A 14,818-nucleotide genomic window follows, 5' to 3' on the forward strand; every position below is an offset into this window, starting at 1 on the left:
GGTATAGTATAGATATATATAGACCCATTCTGTCAGGGGGTATAGTATAGATATATATAGACCCATTCTGTCAGGTGGTATAGTATAGATATATATAGACCCATTCTGTCAGGTGGTATAGTATAGATATGTATAGACCCATTCTGTCAGGGGGTGTAGTATAGATATGTATAGACCCATTCTGTCAGGTGGTGTAGTATAGATATATATAGACCCATTCTGTCAGGTGGTGTAGTATAGATATATATAGACCCATTCTGTCAGGGGGTATAGTATAGATATATATAGACCCATTCTGTCAGGGGGTATAGTATAGATATATATAGACCCATTCTGTCAGGTGGTATAGTATAGATATGTATAGACCCATTCTGTCAGGTGGTGTAGTATAGATATGTATAGACCCTCCTCCATTCAGATGTTTTGCTTTGTCTACATACTAGGTCTGGTGAACAACGATAATAGCCGACCTGTTTAATAAATAAAGGTCACAGACAACAGTTTACCATATTGATAACGATCGACAGTTGATCATGTTTACCTTCAGGTCTGTTGACGTTTCTAAAGATCCATTAATAACCACCACACGGTTCAATCACATATTATCACGTTATAATATCAGCCACAGATAAAGCCACGTTATAATACCAGCCACAGATAAAGCCACGTTATAGTATCAGCCACAGATAAAGCCACGTTATAATACCAGCCGCAGATAAAGTGTTTTTTGTAAAGCCATTAAAACGCCATTTTCCCTCTGTGTCACAGAACTCTATCAACGTGATGCAGTGAGCTCTCCTTTTAAAGCAGCTCTTTAAAAACATGTTAGAGCTCATGTCATGAGGAACCTGTTAGAACACATGTCATGAGGAACCTGTTAGAACACATGTCATGAGGAACCTGTTAGAACACATGTCATGAGGAACCTGTTAGAACACATGTCATGAGGAACCTGTTAGAACACATGTCATGAGGAACCTGTTAGAACACATGTTAGAACACATGTCATGAGGAACCTGTTAGAACACATGTTAGAACTCATGTCATGAGGAACCTGTTAGAACACATGTTAGAACACATGTCATGAGGAACCTGTTAGAACACATGTTAGAACACATGTCATGAGGAACCTGTTAGAACACATGTCATGAGGAACCTGTTAGAACACATGTTAGAACACATGTCATGAGGAACCTGTTAGAACACATGTTAGAACACATGTCATGAGGAACCTGTTAGAACACATGTTAGAACTCATGTCATGAGGAACCTGTTAGAACACATGTCATGAGGAACCTGTTTAAACTATGTTAGAACACGTCATGAGGAACCATGTTAGAACACACTGTTATGAGGAACCTGTTAGAACACACTGTTATGAGGAACCTGTTGGAACACATGTTATAAGGAACCATGTTAGAACACACTGTGATGAGGAACCTGTTAGAACACATGTTATGAGGAACCTGTTAGAACACATGTCATGAGGAACCTGTTTAAACCATGTTAGAACACATGTCATGAGGAACCTGTTAGAACACATGTCATGAGGAACCTGTTAGAACACATGTCATGAGGAACCTGTTAGAACACATGTCATGAGGAACCTGTTTAAACCATGTTAGAACACATGTCATGAGGAACCTGTTTAAACCATGTTAGAACACATGTCATGAGGAACCTGTTAGAACACATGTCACACACACAATACAATCTGACATGACTTTGGGCTCAGGTATCTCTCCTCTACATGTGGTAACCATGGAAACATCAATGTGGTCATCATCCCATTCCAGGACACGAGAGAGAGAGAGAGAGAGAGAGAGAGAGAGAGAGAGAGAGAGAGAGAGAGAGAGAGACAGAGACAGAGCCAGAGAGAGAGAGAGAGAGAGAGAGAGAGAGAGAGAGAGAGAGAGAGAGAGAGAGAGAGAGAGACAGAGAGAGAGAGAGAGAGAGAGAGAGAGAGAGAGAGAGAGATGGAGGAGAGAGAGAGAGAGAGAGAGAGAGAGAGAGAGAGAGAGAGAGAGAGAGAGAGAGAGAGAGAGAGAGAGAGAGAGAGAGAGAGAGACAGAGCCAGAGAGAGAGAGAGAGAGAGAGAGAGACAGAGCCAGAGAGAGAGAGAGAGAGAGAGAGAGAGAGAGAGAGAGAGAGAGAGAGAGAGAGAGAGAGAGAGAGAGAGAGAGAGAGAGAGAGAGAGAGAGAGAGAGAGAGAGAGAGAGAGAGAGAGAGAGAGACAGAGAGAGACAGAGCCAGAGCCAGAGAGAGAGAGAGAGAGAGAGAGAGAGAGAGAGAAAGAGCCAGAGAGAGAGAGAGAGAGAGAGAGAGAGAGAGAGAGAGAGAGAGAGAGAGAGAGAGAGAGAGAGAGAGAGAGAGAGAGAGAGAGAGAGAGAGAGAGAGAGAGAGAGAGAGAGAGAGAGAGAGAGAGAGAGAGAGAGAGAGAGAGAGAGAGAGAGAGAGAGAGAGAGAGAGAGAGAGAGAGACAGAGAGAGACAGAGACAGAGAGAGAGAGAGAGAGAGAGAGAGACAGAGAGAGACAGAGCCAGAGAGAGAGAGAGAGAGAGAGAGAGAGAGAGAGAGAGACAGAGCCAGAGAGAGAGAGAGAGAGAGAGAGAGAGAGAGAGAGAGAGAGAGAGAGAGAGAGAGAGAGAGAGAGAGAGAGACAGAGCCACACACACACACACACACACACACACACACACACACACACACACACACACACACACACACACACACACACACACACACACACACACACACACACACACACACACACACACACACACACACACACACACACCGGTTGACAGACATGCACATACACACACAGACACCCAGAACATCTCAAATGAGCTTGACAAAAATCCTACAAGACAGTCACTCAGCATGGGCTGGAACTGTCCCCTTCAGGGAGAGGAAGGAGAGCCTTGTAGTGTGTGTGTGTGTGTGTGTGTGTGTGTGTGTGTGTGTGTGTGTGTGTGTGTGTGTGTGTGTGTGTGTGTGTGTGTGTGTGTGTGTGTGTGTGTGTGTGTGTGTGTGTGTGTGTGTGTGTGTGTGTGTGTGTGTGTGTGTGATTGTGTGTGTGATTGTGTTGCCTCCCTCATGCGGTCGCCACGGATACAGGAGATACCCCGCGGCACCCTGGGAGTCCAACTGTCACCATTACTCAGTGCTGTAATTAGGACCTTACTATGTAGGACATGTTCAGATATTACCAAAATCATCCGGGAAGGAAAAGGAGAAGGAGAAGGAGAAGGAGAAGGAGAAGGAGAAGGAGAAGGAGAAGGAGAAGGAGAAGGAGAAGGAGAAGGAGAAGGAGAAGAATGAGAAAAAGATGAAGAATGAGAGGAAGGAGAAGAATGAGACAATAAATTATATAAGGAGAAGAAGGAGAAGGAGAAGAAGGATGAGAGGAAGGAGAAGAATGAGACGATAAATGATAAGGAGAAGAAGGAGAAGGAGAAGAAGATAAATGAGAAGGAGAAGAAGGAGAAGGAGAAGAAGGAGAAGGAGAAGAAGGAGAAGATAAATGAGAAGGAGAAGAAGGATAATGAGAAGGAGAAGAAGAAAAATGAGAAGGAGGAGAAGAAGGATAAGGGGAAGAAGAAAATAAATGAGAAGGAGCAGAAGAAGATGAAGAAGGAGAAGAAGGAGAAAATAAGAAGGAGAAGAAGGAGAAAAAGGAGAAGAAGAAGGAGACGAAGAAGAAGAATGAGAGGAAGGAGAAAATGAGAAGGAGAAGGAGAAGATGAAGAAGGAGAAGAATGAGAAGATAAATGAGAAAGATAATGAGAAGATAAATGAGAAGGAGAAGAAGGAGAAGGAGAATAAGATAAATGAGAAGGAGAAGAAGAAGGAGAAGAAGAAGGAGACGATAAATGAGAAGGAGAAGAAGGAGAATGAGCAGAAGAAGTAGAAGAAGAAGAAAGAGAAGAAGGAGAAGAAGTAGAAGAAGAACAAGTGAAAGAAGAAGAGGGAGAAGGAGAGAGTTCTGTAAATAAGTACGAATGTCCTCGGTAGTCTCTGAAGGATTTTTCATTATAATTTACCCAACATTCACAAGAACAGACACAGACACACACACACACACACACACACACACACACACACACACACACACACACACACACACACACACACACACACACACACACACACACACACACACACACACACACACACACACACACACACACACACACACACACACACAGTGAGAAAACAACCCGAAACGGTCCATTTCAGTATTGCTGTTTTTGTTTTGTTTTCTCTTTGTAGTTTGTGCAGCAAAATAATGATGTTTTGGGGCGAGATAAACTGCAATATATTCATTATTTACAACTCATAATGCTACAACTTTTCTTTTCAAATAAAAATGAACTAAATTGACTGAACGGTAAATGCATTTAAAGAGTGGGTCAGTACTCAGAACGTACTGCTATGGGTCAGTACTCAGAACGTACTGCTATGGGTCAGTACTCAGAACGTACTGCTATTGGTCAGTACTCAGAACGTACTGCTATGGGTCAGTACTCAGAACGTACTGCTATGGGTCAGTACTCACAACGTACTGCTCTGGATCAGTACTCAGAACGTACTGCTCTGGGTCAGTACTCAGAACGTACTGCTATGGGTCAGTACTCAGAACGTACTGCTATGGGTCAGTACTCAGAACGTACTGCTATGGGTCAGTACTCAGAACGTACTGCTATGGGTCAGTACTCAGAACGTACTGCTATGGGTCAGTACTCAGAACGTACTGCTCTGGATCAGTACTCAGAACGTACTGCTCTGGGTCAGTACTCAGAATGTACTGCTCTGTTACAACAGTGGGTCAGTACTCAGAATGTACTGTTCTGTTACTACAGTGGATCAGTACTCAGAACGTACTGCTCTGGGTCAGTACTCAGAACGTACTGCTCTGTTACAACAGTGGGTCAGTACTCAGAACGTACTGCTCTGGGTCAGTACTCAGAACGTACTGCTCTGGGTCAGTACTCAGAAAGTACTGCTCTGGGTCAGTACTCAGAACGTACTGCTATGGGTCAGTACTCAGAACGTACTGCTATGGGTCAGTACTCAGAACGTACTGCTATGGGTCAGTACTCAGAACGTTCTGCTCTGGGTCAGTACTCAGAACGTACTGCCCTGTTACAACAGTGGGTCAGTACTCAGAACGTACTGCTATGGGTCAGTACTCAGAACGTACTGCTATGGGTCAGTACTCAGAACGTACTGCTCTGGGTCAGTACTCAGAACGTACTGCCCTGTTACAACAGTGTGTCAGTACTCAGAACGTACTGCTATGGGTCAGTACTCAGAACGTACTGCTCTGGGTCAGTACTCAGAACGTACTGCTCTGGGTCAGTACTCAGAACGTACTGCTCTGTTACAACAGTGGGTCAGTACTCAGAACTTACTGCTCTGGGTCAGTACTCAGAACGTACTGCACTGTTACAACAGTGTGTCAGTACTCAGAACGTACTGCTATGGGTCAGTACTCAGAACATACTGCTCTGGGTCAGTACTCAGAACGTACTGCTCTGGGTCAGTACTCAGAACGTACTACGCTGGGTCAGTACTCAGAATGTACTGCCCTGTTACAACAGCGGGTCAGTACTCAGAACGTACTGCTATGGGTCAGTACTCAGAACGTACTGCTATGGGTCAGTACTCAGAATGTACTGCTCTGGGTCAGTACTCAGAACGTACTGCCCTGTTACAACAGTGTGTCAGTACTCAGAACGTACTGCTATGGGTCAGTACTCAGAACGTACTGCTCTGGGTCAGTACTCAGAACGTACTGCTCTGGGTCAGTACTCAGAACGTACTACTCTGGGTCAGTACTCAGAACGTACTGCCCTGTTACAACAGTGGGTCAGTACTCAGAACGTACTGCTATGGGTCAGTACTCAGAACGTACTGCTATGGGTCAGTACTCAGAACGTACTGCTCTGGGTCAGTACTCAGAACGTACTGCCCTGTTACAACAGTGTGTCAGTACTCAGAACGTACTGCTATGGGTCAGTACTCAGAACGTACTGCTCTGGGTCAGTACTCAGAACGTACTGCTCTGGGTCAGTACTCAGAACGTACTGCTCTGTTACAACAGTGGGTCAGTACTCAGAACGTACTGCTCTGGGTCAGTACTCAGAACGTACTGCCCTGTTACAACAGTGTGTCAGTACTCAGAACGTACTGCTATGAGTCAGTACTCAGAACGTACTGCTCTGGGTCAGTACTCAGAACGTACTGCTCTGTTGCAACAGTGGGTCAGTACTCAGAACTTACTGCTCTGGGTCAGTACTCAAAACGTACTGCCCTGTTACAACAGTGTGTCAGTACTCAGAACGTACTGCTATGGGTCAGTACTCAGAACGTACTGCTCTGGGTCAGTACTCAGAACGTACTGCTCTGGGTCAGTACTCAGAACGTACTACTCTGGGTCAGTACTCAGAACGTACTGCCCTGTTACAACAGTGGGTCAGTACTCAGAACGTACTGCTATGGGTCAGTACTCAGAACGTACTGCTATGGGTCAGTACTCAGAACGTACTGCTCTGGGTCAGTACTCAGAACGTACTGCCCTGTTACAACAGTGTGTCAGTACTCAGAACGTACTGCTATGGGTCAGTACTCAGAACGTACTGCTCTGGGTCAGTACTCAGAACGTACTGCTCTGGGTCAGTACTCAGAACGTACTGCCCTGTTACAACAGTGTGTCAGTACTCAGAACGTACTGCTATGGGTCAGTACTCAGAACGTACTGCTCTGGGTCAGTACTCAGAACGTACTGCTCTGGGTCAGTACTCAGAACGTACTACTCTGTTACAAGTAAACAGCAATGAAGAGAACTTCTACAGTCTCCCACGTACACTACATGACCAAAGGTATGTGGACAGCTGCTCATCTAACATCTCATTCCAAAATCATGGGTATTAATATGGAGTTGGTGCCCCTTTGCTGCTATAACAGCCTCCAGTCTTCTGGGAAGGTTTTCCACTAGATGATAGAACATCGCTGCTATAACAGCCTCCAGTCTTCTGGGAAGGTTTTCCACTAGATGATAGAACATCGCTGCTATAACAGCCTCCACTCTTCTGGGAAGGTTTTCCACTAGATGATGGAACATTGCTGCTATAACAGCCTCCAATCTTCTGGGAAGGCTTTCCACTAGATGTTGGAACATTGCTGCTATAACAGCCTCCACTCTTCTGGGAAGGTTTTCCACTAGATGATGGAAACATCGCTGCTATAACAGCCTCCAATCTTCTGGGAAGGCTTTCCACTAGATGTTGGAACATTGCTGCTATAACAGCCTCCACTCTTCTGGGAAGGTTTTCCACTAGATGATGGAACATCGCTGCTATAACAGCCTCCAATCTTCTGGGAAGGCTTTCCACTAGATGTTGGAACATTTCTGCGGGGATTTCAGCCACAACAGCATTAGTGAGGTTAGGGCCTGGCTCGCAGTCGCGGTTCCAATTCATCCCAAAGGCATTCGATGGGGTTGAGGTCAGGGCTCCGTGCAGGCCATTAAAGTTCTTCCACACCGATCACGACAAACCATTTCTTAATGGACCTCGCTTTGTCCACAGGGGCATTGTCATGCTGAAACAGGAAAGGGCCTTCCCCAAACTGCAAGCACAGAATCGTTTAGAATGTCATTGTTATGCTGTAGCATTAAGATTTCCCTTCACTGGGACTAAGGGGCCCAAACCATGAAAAACAGCCCAGACCATTATTCCTCCTCCACTAAACTTTACAGTTGTCACTATGCATTAGGGCAGGTACCGTTCTCCTGGCATCCTCCAAACCCAGATTAGTGCATCGGATTGCTAGAAGGTGAAGCATGATTCATCACTCCAGAAAACACATTTCCACTGCTCCAGAGTCCAATGGCGGCGAGCTTCACACCACTCCAGCCAACGCTTGGCATTGCGCATGGTGATCTTAGGCTTGTGTGCTGCTGCTCGGCCACGGAAACCCACTTCGTGAAAGCTCCCGAAGAACAGTTCTTGTGCTGACGTTGCTTCCAGAGGCAGGTTGGAACTCGGTAGTGAGTGTTGCAACCGAGGACAGATGATGTTTACTATCTACGTGTTTCAGCACTCGGCGGTCCCGTTCTGTGGACTTGTGTGGCCTACCACTTCACGACTGAGCCGTTGTTGCTCCTAGGTGTTTCCCACTTCACAATATCAGCACTTACAGTTGACCGGGGGAAGCTCTGAGCTCTTCAGTAAGGCCATTCTACTGCCAATGTTTGTCTATGGAGATTGCATGGCGGTGTGCTCAATTTTATACACCTGTCAGCAATGTGTGTCGCTGAAATAGATGAATCCACTAATTTGAAGGGGTGTACACACACACACACACTACACTCACTACACACACACACACACACACACACACTCACTACACAAACACACACACTCACTACACACACACACACTAAACACACTACACTCACTACACAAACACACTACACACACACACTACACACACACACTAAACACACTACACACACTACACACACACACTAAACACACTACACTCACTACACACACACACTAAACACACTACACACACACACGACACTCACTACACACACACTAAACACACTACACTCACTACACACACACACTAAAAACACTACACACACTACACACACACACTAAACACACTACACATACACACTACACTCACTACACACACACACTAAACACAATACACACACACAGACATACACACACTAAACACACTACACACTACACACACTACACACAATACACACACAAAACACACTACACACACTACACACACTACATACACAACACACACAACACACACTACACACACTACACACATACTAAACATACTACACACGCTACACACACTACACACACTACACACATACCACACACACTACACAGACTACACACATACTAAACATACTACACACACTACACACACAAAACACACTACACACATACAACACACACAAAAACACTACACACATACACTAAACATACTACACACGCTACACGTGCACTACACACACAACACACACAACACACACAAAACACACTACACACAAAACACACTACACACATACTAAACATACTACACACACTACACACTAAACACACTACACACACAACACACACACAACACACACTAAACCCACTACACACACAACACACACTAAACGCACTACACACACAACACACACTAAACCCACAACCCACAACACCCACTACACACACACTAAACACACTACACACACACTACACACACACAACACACACTACACACACACTAAACACACTACACACTAAACCCACAACACACACTAAACACACTACACACACACTACACACACACAACACACACTACACACACACTAAACACACTACAAACACACTACACACTAAACCCACAACACACACTAAACACACTACACACCGTCTGGTGCTGTGAAGGCTGAGACAGAGTTCTACAGAGACAGGCTGCCAGAGGAGGTTGACCATGCTGGAGAGGTGGCGAGTCAGTAGTGTGTGTGAGAGTGTGTATGTGTATGAGTGTGTGAGTGTGTATGTCACACTCTTCAGTGAGTGCCAGAGCCTCCAGGGGCCAGAGGTGCCAATGATTATTGGGCTAGGGCCAGACCAGGGGCAGCCTCCAGACATCCATCCTGGCACAGGTGGCCCTAACTGGGGCCAAGGCCAAATTGAGGCCCCTGCTTCGCCACGGGCCTTGGCCCACAGCCCCACGCAACTCTCATCTGAACCACACAGGGAGATGGAGGGAAATGGAGGAAGAGGAGAGGGGGCGGTGAGGGAAAGGAGGAGAGAGAAGAGATGAGATGGAGGAGAGAGGAGAGATGGAGGGAGACAAGAGCGAGATGAGGGAGAGGAGAGAGGAGAGATGGAGGGAGACAAGAGTGAGATGAGGGAGAGGAGAGAGGGTGAGGGAGGGGACAGAGGAGAGTGAGTGAGGGATAATAAATGAGGAGGGAGGAGAGGGACAGAGGAGAGGATAATAAATGAGGAGGGAGGAGAGGGACAGAGGAGAGGATAATAAATGAGGAGGGAGGAGAGGGACAGAGGAGAGGGACAGAGGAGAGGATGATAAATGAGGAGGGAGGAGAGGGACAGAGGAGAGGATAATAAATGAGGAGGGAGGAGAGGGACAGAGGAGAGGATAATAAATGAGGAGGGAGGAGAGGGACAGAGGAGAGGATAATAAATGAGGAGGGAGGAGAGGGACAGAGGAGAGGATGATAAATGAGGAGGGAGGAGAGGGACAGAGGAGAGGATAATAAATGAGGAGGGAGGAGAGGGACAGAGGAGAGGATGATAAATGAGGAGGGAGGAGAGGGACAGAGGAGAGGGACAGAGGAGAGGGACAGAGGAGAGGGACAGAGGAGAGGGACAGAGGAGAGGATAATAAATGAGGAGGGAGGAGAGGGACAGAGGAGAGGATAATAAATGAGGAGGGAGGAGAGGGACAGAGGAGAGGGACAGAGGAGAGGGACAGAGGAGAGGGACAGAGGAGAGGATAATAAATGAGGAGGGAGGAGAGGGACAGAGGAGAGGATAATAAATGAGGAGGGAGGAGAGGGACAGAGGAGAGGGACAGAGGAGAGGATAATAAATGAGGAGGGAGGAGAGGGACAGAGGAGAGGGACAGAGGAGAGGATGATAAATGAGGAGGGAGGAGAGGGACAGAGGAGAGGATACAAATGAGGAGGGAGGATAGGGACAGAGGAGGGAGGAGAGAGAGGGACAGAGGAGAGGATAATAAATGAGGAGGGAGGAGAGGGACAGAGGAGAGGATAATAAATGAGGAGGGAGGAGAGGGACAGAGGAGAGGGACAGAGGAGAGGATGATAAATGAGGAGGGAGGAGAGGGACAGAGGAGAGGGACAGAGGAGAGGGACAGAGGAGAGGGACAGAGGAGAGGGACAGAGGAGAGGATAATAAATGAGGAGGGAGGAGAGGGACAGAGGAGAGGATAATAAATGAGGAGAGAGAGAGGGACAGAGGAGAGGGACAGAGGAGGGAGGGGGACAGAGGAGAGGATAATAAATGAGGAGAGAGGAGAGGGACAGAGGAGAGGATGATAAATGAGGAGGGAGGAGAGGGACAGAGGAGAGGGACAGAGGAGAGGGACAGAGGAGAGGATAATAAATGAGGAGGGAGGAGAGGGACAGAGGAGAGGATGATAAATGAGGAGGGAGGAGAGGGACAGAGGAGAGGGACAGAGGAGAGGGACAGAGGAGAGGATAATAAATGAGGAGAGAGGAGAGGGACAGAGGAGAGGATGATAAATGAGGAGGGAGGAGAGGGACAGAGGAGAGGGACAGAGGAGAGGGACAGAGGAGAGGGACAGAGGAGAGGGACAGAGGAGAGGATAATAAATGAGGAGGGAGGAGAGGGACAGAGGAGAGGATAATAAATGAGGAGGGAGGAGAGGGACAGAGGAGAGGGACAGAGGAGAGGGACAGAGGAGAGGGACAGAGGAGAGGATAATAAATGAGGAGGGAGGAGAGGGACAGAGGAGAGGGACAGAGGAGAGGATAATAAATGAGGAGGGAGGAGAGGGACAGAGGAGAGGGACAGAGGAGAGGGACAGAGGAGAGGGACAGAGGAGAGGATAATAAATGAGGAGAGAGGAGAGGGACAGAGGAGAGGATAATAAATGAGGAGGGAGGAGAGGGACAGAGGAGAGGATAATAAATGAGGAGGGAGGAGAGGGACAGATGAGAGGATGATAAATTAGGAGGGAGGAGAGGAACAGAGGAGAGGGACAGAGGAGAGGGACAGAGGAGAGGGACAGAGGAGAGGATAATAAATGAGGAGGGAGGAGAGGGACAGAGGAGAGGGACAGAGGAGAGGGACAGAGGAGAGGGACAGAGGAGAGGATAATAAATGAGGACGGAGGAGAGGGACAGATGAGAGGATAATAAATGAGGAGGGAGGAGAGGGACAGAGGAGAGGATAATAAATGAGGAGGGAGGAGAGGGATAGAGGAGAGGATAATAAATGAGGAGGGAGGAGAGGGGAAGAAAGGGAGGAAGAACTCTCTCTAGTCGTTTTGTTGAAGTGTTTTTCCAATGTGCAGCGGGACATATCAGAGAGATACAGAGAGGAATGTGTGGGAGAGAAGTGGGGGGTTTAAGGGGGGGAGGATCCAAAAGTAATATTTAAAAAATTGGCAGGAATACGGGAGTCTACAGTGTGTGTGTGTGTGTGTGTGTGTGTGTGTGTGTGTGTGTGTGTGTGTGTGTGTGTGTGTGTGTGTGTGTGTGTGTGTGTGTGTGTGTGTGTGTGTGTGTGTGTGTGTGTGTGTGTGTGTGTGTGTGTGTGTGTGGTAAGATAGTTCGATTGTTCTCTCCTTAACTAAAACCAAGTTGGTGAGGTGTTGTTTAGAGTAAACCTCCTCCCCAGATCACGTTATCACATCCTATCCAGAGCTATACAGACCCCACACAGCACACCAGCACCAAGCCTCACAGTCCTCTCACTGTTCTCTGTCTACAATGGAACAGCCCAGTGTTCTATCAATTCCATTACAACCTCCCAGTGTTCTATCAATTCCATTACAACTACCCAGTGTTCTATCAATTCCATTACAACTACCCAGTGTTCTATCAATTCCATTACAACTACCCAGTGTTCTATCAATTCCATTACAACTGCCCAGTGTTCTATCAATTCCATTACAACTACCCAGTGTTCTATCAGTTCCATTACAATGCCCAGTGTTCTATCAATTCCATTACAACCTCCCAGTGTTCTATCAATTCCATTACAACCTCCCAGTGTTCTATAAAATCCATTACATCTGCCCAGTGTTCTATCAATTCCATTACAACCTCCCAGTGTTCTATCAATTCCATTACAACCTCCCAGTGTTCTATCAATTCCATTACAACCTCCCAGTGTTCTATCAATTTCATTACAACTACCCAGTGTTCTATCAATTCCATTACAACCTCCCAGTGTTCTATCAATTCCATTACAACCTCCCAGTGTTCTATCAATTCCATTACAACCTCCCAGTGTTCTATCAATTCCATTACAACCTCCCAGTGTTCTATCAATTCCATTACAACTACCCAGTGTTCTAACAATTCCATTACAACTACCCAGTGTTCTATCAATTCCATTACATCTACCCAGTGTTCTATCAATTCCATTACAACTACCCAGTGTTCTATCAATTCTATTACAACTACCCAGTGTTCTATCAATTTTATTACAACTACCCAGTGTTCTATCAATTCCATTACAACTGCCCAGTGTTCTATCAATTCCATTACAACTACCCAGTGTTCTATCAATTCTATTACAACTACCCAGTGTTCTATCAATTCTATTACAACTACCCAGTGTTCTATCAATTCTATTACAACTACCCAGTGTTCTATCAATTCTATTACAACTGCCCAGTGTTCTATCAATTCTATTACAACTACCCAGTGTTCTATCAATTCTATTACAACTGCCCAGTGTTCTATCAATTCCAATACAACCTCCCAGTGTTCTATCAATTCCATTACAACCTCCCAGTGTTCTATCAATTCCATTACAACCTCCCAGTGTTCTATCAATTCCATTACAACTGATGAGACAGTCCTTTGTGACACTCAAAACGACAGCCCGGTCTAAATATAGAGGGACGAAGAACAAGAATAGACCATTCAAAGATATCAGAATTCCCAGGCAGCCATTTTGAATTTAGCATAAGAATCATCTCCTCAACAGCACAACATTCCTTAAGTGAAGTCCCTCTATAATCACCACACATATTAAGTGGAACTTTCATGGCAGCATCTCCGTTTCCCCTACAACCCTGTGTATCCCTATGGGGGAAGGAATATGGGAGCACACAGGTAGCAGCTGGGCCCACAGGTCTCTGGTCACTAGTAGTTCACTATTTAGAGAATAGCAGAAAAATTGGGTGATTCCCTCTGGCTCATATAACTGGAGCTAACAGTCTGCTCTAGCCTCCGGGTGTGTGTGTGTGTGTGTGTGTGTGTGTGTGTGTGTGTGTGTGTGTGTGTGTGTGTGTGTGTGTGTGTGTGTGTGTGTGTGTGTGTGTGTGTGTGTGTGTGTGTGTGTGTGTGTGCGTGTGTGTGTGTGCGTGTGCGTGTGCGTGTGTGTGTGTGTGCATGCGTGCGTGCATGAATTATGGATAGCTAGAACCACACACTGCATCTGTCTGAGCAGGTGGCCAGCCAGGCCAAAGCAACCGCAGGCAGAGCTGCACAGCATGATGGAAAGGGGCCTATGATAGAGAGAGAAATGGAGGAGGAGGATGGAGAGGGGGGTGATGATAGGGATACGGGGGGGGGGAGAAGGAGAGGAGAAAGAGGACCAGGGAGAGGAGAGAGAGGAATAGTGAGAGGAGGGAGAGAGAGGCCAGGGAGAGGAGAGAGAGGACCAGGGAGAGGAGAGAGAGGACCAGGGAGAGGAGAGAGAGGACCAGAGAGAGGAGAGGAGAAGAGAGAGAGGACCAGGGAGAGGAGAGAGAGGAGAAGAGAGAGGAGAGAGAGGACCAGGGAGAGGAGAGGAGAGGAGAAGAGAGGAGAGAGGACCAGGGAGAGGAGAGGAGAGGAGAAGAGAGGAGAGAGGACCAGGGAGAGGAGAGGAGAGGAGAAGAGAGGAGAGAGGACCAGGGAGAGGAGAGGAGAAGAGAGAGAGGACCAGGGAGAGGAGAGGAGAAGAGAGGACCAGGGAGAGGAGAGAGAGGACCAGGGAGAGGAGGCGAAGAGAGAGAGGACCAGGGAGAGGAGAGGAGAGGAGAAGAGAGG

The 14,818-nt window shown here is 46.8% G+C and overlaps 1 protein-coding gene across 1 annotated transcript in view; it reads right to left on the bottom strand.

The window, feature by feature from the left end:
* LOC124025855 (adhesion G protein-coupled receptor L3-like) overlaps positions 1 to 14,818 on the bottom strand; it is a gene marked incomplete at its 3' end in the record, with an annotated part of 53,459 nt that overhangs the window by 37,721 nt on the left and 920 nt on the right. The gene's annotated exons all lie outside the window — the stretch shown is intronic.

This window comes from Oncorhynchus gorbuscha, unplaced genomic scaffold, assembly GCF_021184085.1.
Source record: "Oncorhynchus gorbuscha isolate QuinsamMale2020 ecotype Even-year unplaced genomic scaffold, OgorEven_v1.0 Un_scaffold_2486, whole genome shotgun sequence".
NCBI lineage: Eukaryota > Metazoa > Chordata > Actinopteri > Salmoniformes > Salmonidae > Oncorhynchus > Oncorhynchus gorbuscha.